Here is a 14,101-nt window from a genome sequence, read left to right on the forward strand (position 1 = left end):
TTAAAAGGGGTAGAAAGGAGGACCCTGGGAACTACTGCCCTGTCAGCCTCACCTCTGTGCCTGGAACAGATCCTCCTAGAAGCTATGCTAAGGCACATGGAGGACAGGGAGGTGATTAGAGACAGCCAGCATGGCTTCACCAGGGGCAAGTCCTGCCTGACCAACCTGGTGGCTTTCTACAACAGAGTGACTGCATCAGTGGACAAGGGGAGAGCTACGGACATCATCTACCTGGACTTCTGCAAGGCCTTTGACACAGTCCCCCCCAACATCCTTCTCTCTAAGTTGGAGAGATACGGATTTGATGGGTGGACTGTTCAGTGGATAAGGAACTGGCTGGATGGTCGCATTCCAGAGGGTAGTGGTCAATGGCTCGATGTCCAGATGGAGAGGGGTGACAAGTGGTGTCCCTCAGGGATCCGTACTGGGACCGGTGCTATTCAATATCTTCATCAATGTTGTAGACAGTGGGATCAAGTGCACCCTCAGCAAGTTTGCAGATGACTCCAAGCTGAGTGGTGCGGTTGACAGGCCAGAGGGACGGGATGTCATCCAGAGGGACCTGGACGAGCTAGAGAGGTGGGCCCGAGCAAACCTTATGAAGTTCAACAAGGCCAAGTACAAGGTCCTACACTTGGGTCGGGACAATCCTCGTTATCAATACAGGCCGGGGGATGATGTGATAGAGAGCAGCCCTGCGGAAAAGGACTTGGGGGTACTGGTGGACGAGAAGCTGGACATGAGCCAACAGTGTGTGCTTGCAGCCCAGAAGGTCAGTTGCATCCTGGGCTGCATCAAAAGAAGCGTGGCCAGCAGATCCAGAGAGGTGATTCTGCCCCTCTACTCTGCTCTGGTGAGACCCCTCCTGGAGTACTGTATCCAGCTCTGGAGCCCTCAGCACAAGAAGGACATGGACCTGTTGGAGGGGGTCCAGAGGAGGGCCATGAAGATGATCAGAGGGCTGGAGCCCCTCTCCTACGAGGACAGGCTGAGAGAGTTGGGGTTGTTCAGCCTGGGGAAGAGAAGGCTCCGGGGAGACCTTATAGAGGCCTTCCAGTCCCTGAAGGGGGCCTACAGGAGAGATGGGGAGGGGCTGTTTGCAAGGGCATGTCGGGATAGGACGAGGGGCAATGGTTTAAACTAGAGCAGGGTAGGTTTAGATTAGCCATTAGGGAGAAGTTCTTTACACTGAGGGTGGTGAGGCACTGGAACAGGTTGCCCAGAAAGGTGGTGGAGGCCCCATCCCTGGAGACATTCAAGGCCAGGCTGGATGAGGCTCTGAGCAACCTGCTCTAGTTGAAGATGTCCCTGCTGACTGCAGGGGGGTTGGACTAGATGACCTTTAAAGGTCCCTTCCAACCCAACACATTCTATGATTTACATTTGAACCCTAAAATAAAAAATACATCATCACAGTATTGTTCAAGATTTGTAAAAGTTATATAGTTCAAAACATAAAGGTTTAATGAAATTAATGCAAAGAAAAGTAATCATAAATGTGTCTTTGGTATTTCATTGTATTTCATTTTTGCACCCCTGTAATATATTCATTTATTTGGTTAATTATTAAATAAATTATAACAACAACAGTAATGTTGTTTTGCAGTAACTTGGGCTGAGAAAGTGAATGTCTAAATTGCAGGCTATAGCTCATTTTATGAGGAGTTTATAAATATCTGGAAAACTTTGGGATGGTCAAAACTAGATCTGAGAATGGGGGAGCGAGGTTGGTCCAAGCCCTATAACAGCATTATAACGTTTAGTAACTAACATTTACCTCTAGTGTTCTAAACACAGCAGGGGGAAAAAAACAACTACAAGTTACTTCCAGCCATTTTGATCTTACTCTCTCAAAAGCCTATAACTCAGAGAATGGACTTCTTATTCTGTTTTACTGTCTATTTTCTAACTGACAACATTATACGGAATCACGGAATCACGGAATCTTCAGAGTTGGAAGGGACCTCTAGAGATCATCTAGTCCAACTCCCCTGCCAGAGCAGGGTTGCCTAAAGCACATCCCTCAGGGCTGCATCCAGGCGGGTCTTGAAAATCTCCAGAGAAGGGGACTCCACAACCTCCCTGGGCAACCTGTTCCAGTGCTCTGTCACCCTCACCGTAAAGAAGTTTTTCCCTGTATTTGAACGGAACTTCCTATGTTCTAGCTTGTGCCCATTGCCCCTTGTCCTGTCGCTGGGAACCATTGAAAAGAGCCTGGCTCCGTCCTCCTTAAACCCACCCTTTAGATACTTGTAAACATTAATCAGGTCCCCCCTCAACCTTCTCTTCTCCAGGCTAAAGAGTCCCAGCTCTTTCAGCCTTTCCTCATAAGGGAGGTGCTCCAGTCCCATAATCATCTTGGTTGCCCTACGCTGGACTCGCTCCAGTAGTTCCCTGTCCCTCTTGAACTGGGGAGCCCAAAACTGGACACAGTACTCCAGTTGTGGCCTCACCAGTGCAGAGTAGAGGGGGAGAATGACCTCCCTCGACCTACTGGCCACAGTCTTCCCTATGCAGCCCAGGATGCCATTGGCCTTCTTGGCGACAAGGGCACACTGCTGGCTCATGGATAATTTGCTGTCTACCAGGACCCCCAGGTCCTTCTCCTCAGAGCTGCTTCCCAGCATGTCCGCCCCTAACCTATACTGGTGTTTGGCATTCTTCCTTCCCAGGTGCAGGACCCTACACTTGCTTTTGTTGAACCTCAGTAGGTTCTTCTCTGCCCAGCTCTCCAGCCTGTCCAGGTCACGCTGGATGGCAGCACGGCCCTCTGGAGTGTCGGCCACTCCTCCCAGCTTGGTATCATCAGCAAACTTGCTGAGGATACACTCTGTCCCCTCATCTAGGTCATTAATAAATATATTGAACAAAATTGGTCCAAGTATTGACCCCTGAGGGACACCACTCGTTACAGGCCTCCAACTGGACTCTGTGCCGCTGATCACAACCCTCTGGGTTCTGTCACTCAGCCAGCTCTCGATCCACCTCACTGTCACCTCGTCTAGCCCATACTTCCTCAGCTTCCTAATGAGGATGTTATGGGGGACAGTGTCAAAAGCCTTGCTAAGGTCAAGGTAGATGACATCTACGGCTCTCCCCTCATCCAGCCAACCCGTTATAACATCATAGAAAGCTATCAGATTGGTCAGGCATGATTTGCCCTTGGTAAATCCATGCTGACCACTTCCAATAACTTCCTGTTCCTCTATGTGTTTGGAGACGACATCCAGAATGAGTCGCTCCATTACCTTCCCAGGGACAGAGGTGAGACTAACCGGCCTGTAGTTCCCTGGGTCCTCCTTCTTGCCTTTTTTGAAGATTGGAGTGACGTTAGCCTTCCTCCAGTCCTCAGGCACCTCTCCTGTTCCCCATGATACAATAGACCCTTTGATACAGTTCAATAGAAGAAACTGAATATCTAATTGTTGTATTTAACAACTGTTAAACATGAAATCACAAAAGAAGATTACTGTACCCATATCCATGGAGGAAGAAGAGTTTAGTTTAGAAAATAATCTTGATTGCAGCAATACTTAGGCAAATGAAAGATGTTTTTGTTTTTCAAGAATTTAGAGCTTCCTTTTTATTTTACTTGACTTCTGGATTTCAGTTTTTGAATACCAGAGAAAATGTTTTTCATGCTTAGAAGTTTTGAGGAAAAGTCATTTCTACTGAAAATTTAGACAAAACAAAACAAAAAAAACACCAATATTTTATGAAGAAAAAATTATTTATTCCCATATTTTGGAATGAGTAATCACAAGGAAAGAAGGAGAATGGTGGTGTGGGAGGCAGGGACCTGGCAGCAGAAACAAGATCCCTGATTCTTAATCATAATCTTAATGAATAACAGCTTTGAAATAGACAGCTGACATCTGAAATAGCTGCTGCTGTTTTCTGCTAATATCATTAACAGTGGTTTACTCTCAGTAGCAGTAAAACTCTGTCACTGAGAGGGGCCTGTTACATTTTGTATAGTTAATCTCAGTCTATTAATACATATGAATTTCCTTTCCCTTTAAGGATTAGTTTTCCTTATGCTTGCTGATCAAAGTAGGAGTAGGTGATCAGTGACAAAAGCAATGTGTGAGGGGAATTTATCCAGGAAGTTTTGTTAAAGAGATCCATTCTGAAAGAACAATGCCCACAGGTTATAATCTAGACATCTCTAATGTATGGAGATCTGAGTCTCACCTCTTTGTGCGGGGAGGATTGGGCCTGGGAATTTGAGTAGCAAATTTTCATTGTGAGATATCTCCTGGCATTGCTTTTTCAAACATGGTTCTGTCCTACCTGTAATGAGTGAAAAATTGGGGGTGGGGGAGTGGGGGTGGTATTACTTTATAAATTAAGGTTACAATAAAGCCTTGTGCTCAGAAATTGTCTGGGGTGTTACAGAATTTACAGGATTATAGACCAGACTAGATTAAATTGACCCTTTGAGGTTTTAGTAATTACCTTTAAAGAGCTGCACAGTCAAGGGTTTCAACTTCTCTTTTGAGTCCCACCTTTTTAAATTGCTGCACAAGATTTTAAGAGCTACATTCAATTCGTTACTTAACCTCACTTTTTCACAAAAATTTCAACAAATTGTGTACTACCATTGCAACAAATCCTGCCCTGGCCATAAGCAGGCACTAGCTGGTGAAAGGCACTCTCTGGGATGAGCTGATTCTCTGGAAACATATTGCTAGTTAAACGGGGTACATAGAGCAAGGCTTGAGAAATTCTGGAGTGAACAGGACCCACGTGGGTTCCCCTTTCGGCTGGGTTTGCCTCCCGAGAATAACTTTCTGACATAGGGCAGGGATGGGGAAGGGTCTGACGGCAGATGACTCTCCCCAGCTTCAGCCAAGAGCTTGCTCCCTTTGGATGTCCCCAGCCGCCCACATGAAATCTCAGCTCACCACTGCATCAGGGCAAACCACGCCAAGAGGGAGAAGACCCCAGAGCTCGAGGCGAGAAGGTGTGAGGCTGGCCGGTAGCAAACATCCCCCCAGCTCTCCCAAGGGCGACTGACCCAGGCAAAGGTCCTTGTCCACGTCAAAATTCATTCCTAGCACAGCTGCCCTCGAAGTGTGGGGTGATTTGATACTGCACAGCCTTTCTGGAAGGTAAGGCTCCAGCAGTGCTAGCTGCCCAGACCGTCAAAACGACCCGGGGAGCCCCATCCTCAGGGCCCCACTGTTCTGCAGGGCACTGCCCACCTCTAACTCCGTGCCCACGTTAAAGGCTGCCGGATCTCACCACTCTGAATCAGCACGCACAAATACTTCTGTGCCAGCAGTTCCCAATATCCTAATATCACTTGTCCTGGGAGGCAAAATAAAAACAAGTTACAGTGCAATTGTGCGTGCACAGGAAGGCAGGCAGGCAGGCACACCCAGACACCCTTCGCACACACTGCCCAGCTCCGCGGCCTTCCGCACCCTGCCCCGCGCGGGGAGACCTCCTTTGCTGCCTGTAGTTCAGTGGAAGTTTGGTTTCCCTGCTGAAGACCGACAGCTGCAGAGTAAATGCAGCAGGTATTGCTTAGCTCCTGTAGGTATGGGAGCCCAGGAGCCGTGTGCCACAGCACACAACAGGCACAGCAGCTGCGGGCGCAGTGGCTGGCGGTCTCCCCTGCCTCGCTGTGTATCATGGAAAGTCCGCGCCGTCACCCAGGACCTCCGCGAAAGTCCCGGGGGGAACATGAGTGCATGGTATATCTTTGCGGTATTTTAATTCTTGCTGCACCAGCAAGACTTTGCGGGATCTGCATGAACCTCATCTGTGGGAAGTACCTGCACCCTCTTCGTGCCCCTGTCTTGTTCTTATTGTTACATTTCTCGATGTTTTTCTGAAGTTTCTGGCAATTCTTAAGGACCAAAATGCCTCCTTTAGTTAACATTTTGGACTTATTTAGATTTTTTTTTCACACAGTATATGAATATTGCTGAGTGCTTTTTCTTTTTTCCCCCTGCCTTATCTATATTGCTTTAGTGTGCTTTTTTTTCCTCTGCCTTTTCTGATATTTATCTATTCCATGTATTTATTTCTTTCTTATGAAGCTCCAACACTTAAAACAGTGCGTAAAAAGATGTAAATCTGGGCTATTTGTACAAAGTTTGATATTTAGAAAGAGCTGGTAACTAGGCTTAGCTTTAAACGAACTAGTAATTTTTTACTTTGTCCTGCATCTGCCTGATACTTATATTTGTGAACCAATATGAATAAAAAAGGGAGGGAGGGGGATGCCGCTATGTTTACGTATCCGAAGAACCATTAATACCAGCCTCTCATGGTTTCTTCTTTGGAGCCATTTCTCTGATCGCGTCTAGGTCCCAGGACGCCCCGGAGGCCACTGGGCGCCTCTCGGCCCCGCGGGGAGGAAGTCCCTTCTGCAAAGGGTGGAGTGGCCGTATCCCCTTATGGACCTAGCGTACATCCTGCCCCGCCGCGCTGCTGCACTTACCCGGGCCAGCCTGAAGGTGGAAGCTGAGGACGGGGTCCAAAGGCTGTCCCTGACCTCAGCACCACACTCGCACCGCGGGGTTCAGGCCGGCGTTTTAGGGCAGAAATGACTTTGCCTGGTGTTGCGGGCTGGAGGCCGCCCACACTTCTCTGCGGGGGTTGCGCTGCTCGAGCTGCCCCGCGCGGGGTTCCGCAGGTTGCTTATTCCCTTTCACGGCGCGCCGGCAGGACGCAGCCAGCACTGCGAGGCTCCGCGGGTGCGGAGCAGATCCCGCCCGGTACGACACTGCGCGGCTCCGCCAGGGGGCAGCAGCGCTGCACTGCACTGCACTGCACTGCACCATGTCTCCTGCTCGCGCGCTCACCGCTCCTCGCTCAAATTAGCATGGCTGTAATTAACGCCACGACCGTTTTTGGGCTCGTTTGTGCGTCTCCGCACATACCACTTGCTACAGCCCGTCACACCCTGCAAAGTGGGAGGCGCGCACCTGAGCAATCGGGGCAAGATACAGTGTCGTGGCTTGCTTACGTCTCCTCAAGGCCGCGGCGGAGGAGACCGTCCCGGGACCCGGCCCTGGCAAGGTGATATCGTCCCTCCAGGCCGTAGAGCTATTCGCGGCTGGCAGAGTCCCCGCGGCCCGGCGTGGTGCCCAGGTCCCGCCCAGGGACGCCGGTGGGGCAAGGCGGGCCAGCGGGGCGACAGAGAGAGGTTCTCTGCGTATGTGCGTGCGTGCGTGCGTACGGTGCGGTGCGGTGTGTGCAGTATTCCTGAGCTTTTGGGGGGCTCGGTGAGAGGTTTAATCCGTTTGTTCTCGGGGGAGCTCCTTCAGACAGCTGGCCAAAAAGCGTTTTAAAGTTGGTCTGGGAGGAGGCTGCCCTGCGCGTTTAAAAAGGAATATTAACCCAACTTTTAAAAGTGCTTATTTTTTTGTTTCCTTAACGTTATTCATTTCACTCTGATGAAGCTTCCAAAGCTAAGTCTAACTCTGATACCTCTGCCTCTCAGTCTTGGAGGCAGTGAGATGGAGGTATAAATATGTAGATACAAACGGTTTGACAATAGCACCTAACGAGCTCTTTGCAGCATGTGTGTACGGAAATGGATGTACCGCACATGCACGGGCAGCTAGGTTAAATGATGTTTTCTCCGTTTCAGAAGATCTGCCTCACAGACCCAACACATACAAGTGAAAGCCAAGCGTGAAAGGTGCTCGGTTTTTATTATATATTTTCATGTTTGTATGATAGCATCTATGTTTAATAATATGTAATCATAAGGATTATATGCATACTATATTGCATATTACACATTATATGGGTATCTATAGTTCTGTAGACACACACAGAATTCCTGCAGTGTCATATAACATCTAAATGTGGGTTTGCGGGCTTGATCCTACGAATTGTTGATTGCATCCCTGGTGGATCACTGCCCTCGGGTCCAAGTTCAATACACCTGAAGGCTTTAAATACTCTTTAAAATAAAAATTGTTTCCTTCGATGTTCAATAAGTCTAGTTGTTCATTTGTGGAAGAAAAAAAAACTTGCAGGAAAATAGTGGACTATCTTTTGAAAATTACTCCTGTCATTTCTGCACCACTTGGGGGAAATGATCCCCTTTAAACGTGTCCGGAAAGTGCCATCACCCCAAAAATACCCACCTCCTTTTTTTCAATTCATATAACTTCATTTTCCTCCTATAAGTATAATGATCTCGGCTAAAATAAGACAGTGATGAAGCTCATGAAAGAATCTTTTGATTCTTTTCGCATTTTTGCTTAGAAGGAATCGGTTGATAGCATTTTAGTTGGGAAAACCCACGTTCATTTTTGAAGATAGTTAAGCTCACTACTTTCCTTCTTCGTTCATACAGAAAATATAAAGATAACATAATGTCTTTTCTGATGTGGAGGTCCCGCATGAATCAGTACACATATCAGAGCCCTGGCTTTCAGGTGTGCCTCGAAGAGATACACAAATGAGATACAAAATGTGTTTGTGTGTAAACAAAAGCAATTTAAGGGCTCTTCTTACTATCACGGAAAACAATAGGATTTTGTATTTTACTTTAGTGGGAACAGAATCTTACCTATTTTTGCGGAGTTTAAGAAAGTCAAACACATACAGTCAAGGCATGTTCAGAAGTTCTCATTTTATTACTTAAATACGTTTTTATAATGGCATCACGTTCAAACTTTTTAAAACTTAACTTCCAAAGAACACATCAAAATTTCTATCTTGTTTTTTGAGACTATTCAGTTCTTCCCTTGGAAAAGCATCCTCTGACCTAATGGAAGTTTTGTGCGAGTATGAATTGAGCTGCTGAAGTCTTTCTTAAGTTATTCAAATAAGTAGCACAAAAATAATATATCTTACACTTATCATGTACTTCAAGCGATTTAGTCTTGTGAAGAGAAAGACAAAGTGTGTCTTTTTATTTCTAAGCTGAATTCTCCAGTGGCTTCAATAGGGAGTCTTATAGACACATCGCTCCTATGGCAAGGCATGTACTGACTGAGGACTGTGATTCCGACTTTGGTACTTTCATTGCTTGGCCAGATCATTTTCAGAGTGGCTTACTTCCTGCTCAGGTGTACTATTTGCAAGGAGAGTTCTGAGGAGAGAAAGTCATTAGAGAAAAGATGGAAGTAGAATTACTGCATTACACCTCGCCAGAATAATTAAGGAGTATTTTAAATGTTTTATCTCCATTTGTTTTTGCAGTAGTTGCAGTAGTATAAAAGATATTTTTTAGAAGAGGTTGGTGCTATACAATCTAATGAATTTTGGGAATAAATAATTTTAAATTCAATAGTTCCCCCCTCCTTAAAATCCTGTGAAAACACTGCTGAACAGCTTGCTTTCGCCTTTATATATAAAGTTTGTAAGGTTAACAAAAGATGGGCTTAAAAACTACATTTTTATACCAATAGCTACACACCTTTATAACCTGATCAACTGGGCCAAATTCTGCCCCTTTGAAATAAATTCCACTAATTTTAATGGCTTTAGAATTTGGTGATTATTCCCTACTTCATAATCCGCTTTTTTTCTACGCTTGAATTATTAGAGCTTGAAAGCAACTCATGCCTAATGTCACTGTAACTGACTTGCCCAGAGGGCTTAGCTGATTTCTGAAGGTCTAAAGCAATTTTCGTGTATACCTATATGTATGTTGACATTATTGTATATCTAGTAACTGCTTTAAAGAAGATTAAACCTTAATGTGAATACATTCTGAAAGATGTAGACACCAGATAACAGATGGTCCATACGAGAAAGTGAGTACATGTAATCACATAGCAATGTTTACAGACAATGTAAGAAAAAAAAATGCAAATTCCAGGGCTTGCGTGTTTGTATTTATGTGCTTCAGGTAATGGCACGTTATAGAAAAAAATATGCAGACAATTGTTCTTATATTAGCTTTTCTGATTTGAAAGGAAATCAGTTCTAACATGTTTTAATGTCTGTTTTGAAAATAAGTAAATTAGAAGAGAAACATTTCCACGCTCATTAGAATGGAAAACATTATTTGATGGATTTTATTTTGATAATTTAAATAATAGTAACTTTCTACTTAGTCTGACTCATCTGTTTCTATTTATTATATTAATCATTTTATATAACACCAAAATCGATACAAAATCAAAGATAATTTTATTCTTCTGAACAAAATATAGGATTTTTACAATATATATTGGGAGGGCTGTTTATCCTAAAGCATCAGACACTTTTATTGTAGTGCAACCTATTTTTTAAATATAATTTAATTCTTATTTATTAATTTTACTTAAACACCATTAATATGATCTCTTATTAAATAGGATATAGTATGTATCAGGTAAAAGCATCTTAAAACACGTTGTCAAATTCGCCGTAATTAATTAGTGTTTGTTATTTTTCACTCTGTATAAACACGAAACTTACATAACCCTATAGGAACCACAGTCTTGCTGATGTACTGTTCTTTGCTCCAATTAGTTATATAGTAGATCATATTTTGACGTCATTTGCCTTACAAAGGAAAGGAGGCTTAGAAATATGCCATCTCTGGTGTGCAAATTGTTAACAATTTGTTGTGTATGTAACAATTACAAATGCGGGGATCTGATTTCAGACGAGGTCTACTCGGGCATCTTTATTTTGCTTCGTCTCTGGCGGATATAAATGCAAACATATTTTCGTGTGTCGATGAATATTTTGGAAAAAATTTCAATTCGCCAAATAAAATTTTAACAAAGAAAATCAGAAGGATAATTACTGTGTCTGCAATATTGAAAATTTCGACTAGGTCCACCGTCAGCGTCCTGCCAACTCCAGCCTCTCACAGATATAGGTGTGCTGCGAGTATGTCTGCGAAAGAGCGAGGGAGGGACCACAATTCATAAAGCCTCCTGTATAAATTAATCGCGAGAGCCTGCGTTATTGTGTTTAGTCGGGAACTGAAGATGTTACTGTACTATTAAGCAGACAGCAGACCTCATCTTTGACGAAGCAAAAAGTCTCCATTCCCTGCGGAGATACTTCCTAGTGTTCCTAATCTATTGTTTAAAACAGCTACTCTTGCTCCTCATCCCCAGCTGTCAGTTTGCATGTGCAAAGATCTTTAAAATTAATTATTAGTATAATTAGGAACAATAATATTAAAAATAACAACAGGAAGGAGGGGAGGCGATGCCCGCCGGAGTCGGCAGCCCATTTGGATGCCGGGCAGTAGCCTCGTACCACGGAGCTCTGCGCGCCCCACGTGTAGCATGTGATCCCCATCCGGGCGGGCAGGCTGGCGGACACGCCTCGGGCAATCCTTCAGCCCCTTCCTCCCCCTTTTCTCACCAAACGCTGCGCCCCACAGGCAGGTCCCCGGAGCGCCGCGGCGGGACCTAGGCGTGGAGGCTGGTGCGCGGGTGCGCCTCTGACGGAGCCCCAGCGGCTAGTGCGGATCTGTGTGTCATCCCTCCTTCACGCGGCTTTCTGATTTAGGGCGGGAGGAAGGAGGTGAGTGGGAAATGCCAGGGCGAAGGGGAGGGGGGAGCCACGTTACAGATCAGTATGAGGCAGCACCCGTGGCCACCCCTCGCTTCCGTCGCACCTTAGGTTTTCCTCTCCTGCCTACCGTTGAATGAGCAGGGTTGGACTCGAAAAGTCACAACTAATCTCTGCGAGGATGTGTGTGACATGTTTTGCTGAGGGGTTGCGGACGGGAGCGGATCGGTGTCAGGCATCGCGGGGGTAAGTACCGGGACGCGGAGCAGCCCTGCCACCCTGCGCCTCTCTCTCTCGGGGACTTGGGCTTTGCCGGTGGCTTGGTAAGGCTAGGCGATGCCCCGCTGGGCTCCAGAGGAGGCCACGCTGTGTCACCCATGGGGCAGGAAGAGGGTGTCCGGGGAGGGCGACCCTGCCTGCAGCCTCCCGAGGGCTCGGGGGGAAGAAGCAGGGCATCAGCAGGGACACCTCTCCCCCACACCCGCCGGCCTCCTTACACCTTGTCACCCTGCGATTCCTCGGATCCCTCGTTGACTTTCTACGGCACTTCAGTCTTCTGAAAGTTTATGCTGGGCTGAGTGGGTTGCGACGGACGCAGTAACCCCAGACGTTAGCAGAGCGAGCTAGCGAGGACATTCCTCCTGGGCAGGGAGATATTTCTTTGTGCCCGCCCCCCCCCCCCCCCCCCTTACTCCCCCCTTACTCCCCCCCCCCCCCTTACTCCCCCCTTACTCCCCCCCCCTTACTCCCCCCCCCCTTGTCCTTACTCCCCTTTCCGTAATTTTTTACTCTTAATGATGAATCTTGTTTAACCGAACAAAGACTATCGGAGATTACAAGTCTGATCACCTGATAGCGACTTACTTTGTTTTTGTTAAACACACACACATCTGTTGGAGGTTGCATTGAGCTGGAAGCGGTAACACCTGTAGGGAAATTCGTTCGGGCAGAGCTGGTACGCATACGGCAATACGTACACACACACGCTCGTATCATCACATTTGTGTGTGTGAGTGTGAGAGAGAGAGAGATCGGGTGCGAGCACATTGTCAAGTTCCCTTTTAACAAATAATCAAAATAAATAAGGGCTTGATGATGGTTAAGGTGAGGTGGGAGGGTTTGGTTTAATGATTGCTCTGGATGTATAAGTCTGACAATTGTTTTTCCCATTAGTTGGATAAAAGGGAAATGCTATCGGGAAAATAGTACTGCCTACGTGAGAGAGACAAGTGGAAGGAAATAAAAGTTCTGCTTAGTTAGGTTGGCAGAGTAGGTTACCTTCAGAAAGTCTTTTATAATGAATATGCAGGTTTTAAAGCCCATAGATACACTTCTTTCTACTCTCACTGAGTTTAATTTTGAGGATGTGAGGGGAGGCGCCCTGGAAAGGTAGGTGACCTTCCTTTTATGCCACTCTATGAGTCTGTTAGTCGGCTGCAAACTGCACTCCTTCGCCAGCCATTCCCCATTCCCAGGTTTTCTGCAATATGCCTACTGCTATAGGCTGCCGTCTCAGCCTTGACGACTGAAGATTATAGGTTTACGTGTCCTGATTCATTATGCTGCTCTAGTTCTCGATTCATTCATTGCTACTGAAAAGCTGAGAAAGAAGGGAGGGGGCACGCACACACTTGTGGGGCAAGGGGCTATAATGATTTTGTGCGTTTGGACTGTCTAATACCCTGTGGTGTTTTGTTAAATAAGTAGTCCTTGTATTATCAGACACGAAAGATAAATACATTATAAGATGTATGATACTTTTTGCCAAATAGGCACGCGCACAGCTCTCAGCAAAATGGCAAGGTGCTACAACTCTCTCTCAGGAGGCTCTCCTAGAGCGTGGAAACGTGTCCGAGCAGCGGCGTCGGTCAGCCGCAGGGCCGGCGCCCGTCGATCCGCTCGTGCGTCCTGCCGGCACGGAGGTTGTGTGACCGCCAGTCCGGCCCGCTGTTCTCTGGGTTTGAGGGATGAGGCGGGATGGGATGGGATGGGAGGACGTCGGCCTGTCTAGGGCAAAATGAGAGACACCCATTACTATTATTTTAATGTAAAAATGATCGTCAGCAGTTCCTGGAGTTACTAAAGAAAACAGTACCCTTCGGAGAAAAAGAGCCAGGAAAATGTTAGCGCCGTGTCTTATTCTTGATTTTGGACTAGATGTGATCAACCAATATTTAGAGATCTCTTCACTACTTGAGGATGCAAGCTGATTTTTCGTTGATTTTAATTCATATTTTTCCATCACTCTAAGCGAGATCGTTATTCAGATGATATAATGGTTCATTTTAGTAGACGTGCATTTTCTAAGAATGAATCCTCGGTCTTGTGATGCTACTAGCGACGAACTCATTTATTCTCAAGTTTTATGACCAGGGAGACTTAGCGAAGTCTTGCTCGTTAACCTTAATGAACATTTAGAAAACGCACTCGAAGAGCTACTTTGAGTCCCTGCATTTGTTTTCACGGTACGAAAGTTAAAACCTCTGAAAGGTAGTTGGCGCAAGTTGTGCCACATCCTTTCCTCAGTGTAAAAGAACTGCACGTCGTTATTTTTTTCGGGCAAGAATAAAAAAACTCCTGCAGATGCACAAAAACCGTCCTTCGAAACAGACAAGTTATTCTCTTCTCCAACTATAGCCCGTTGAGAAAAGCCTATTGAGAT

This window comes from Rissa tridactyla, chromosome W (genome assembly GCF_028500815.1).
Source record: "Rissa tridactyla isolate bRisTri1 chromosome W, bRisTri1.patW.cur.20221130, whole genome shotgun sequence".
Classification (NCBI taxonomy): Eukaryota; Metazoa; Chordata; class Aves; order Charadriiformes; family Laridae; genus Rissa; species Rissa tridactyla.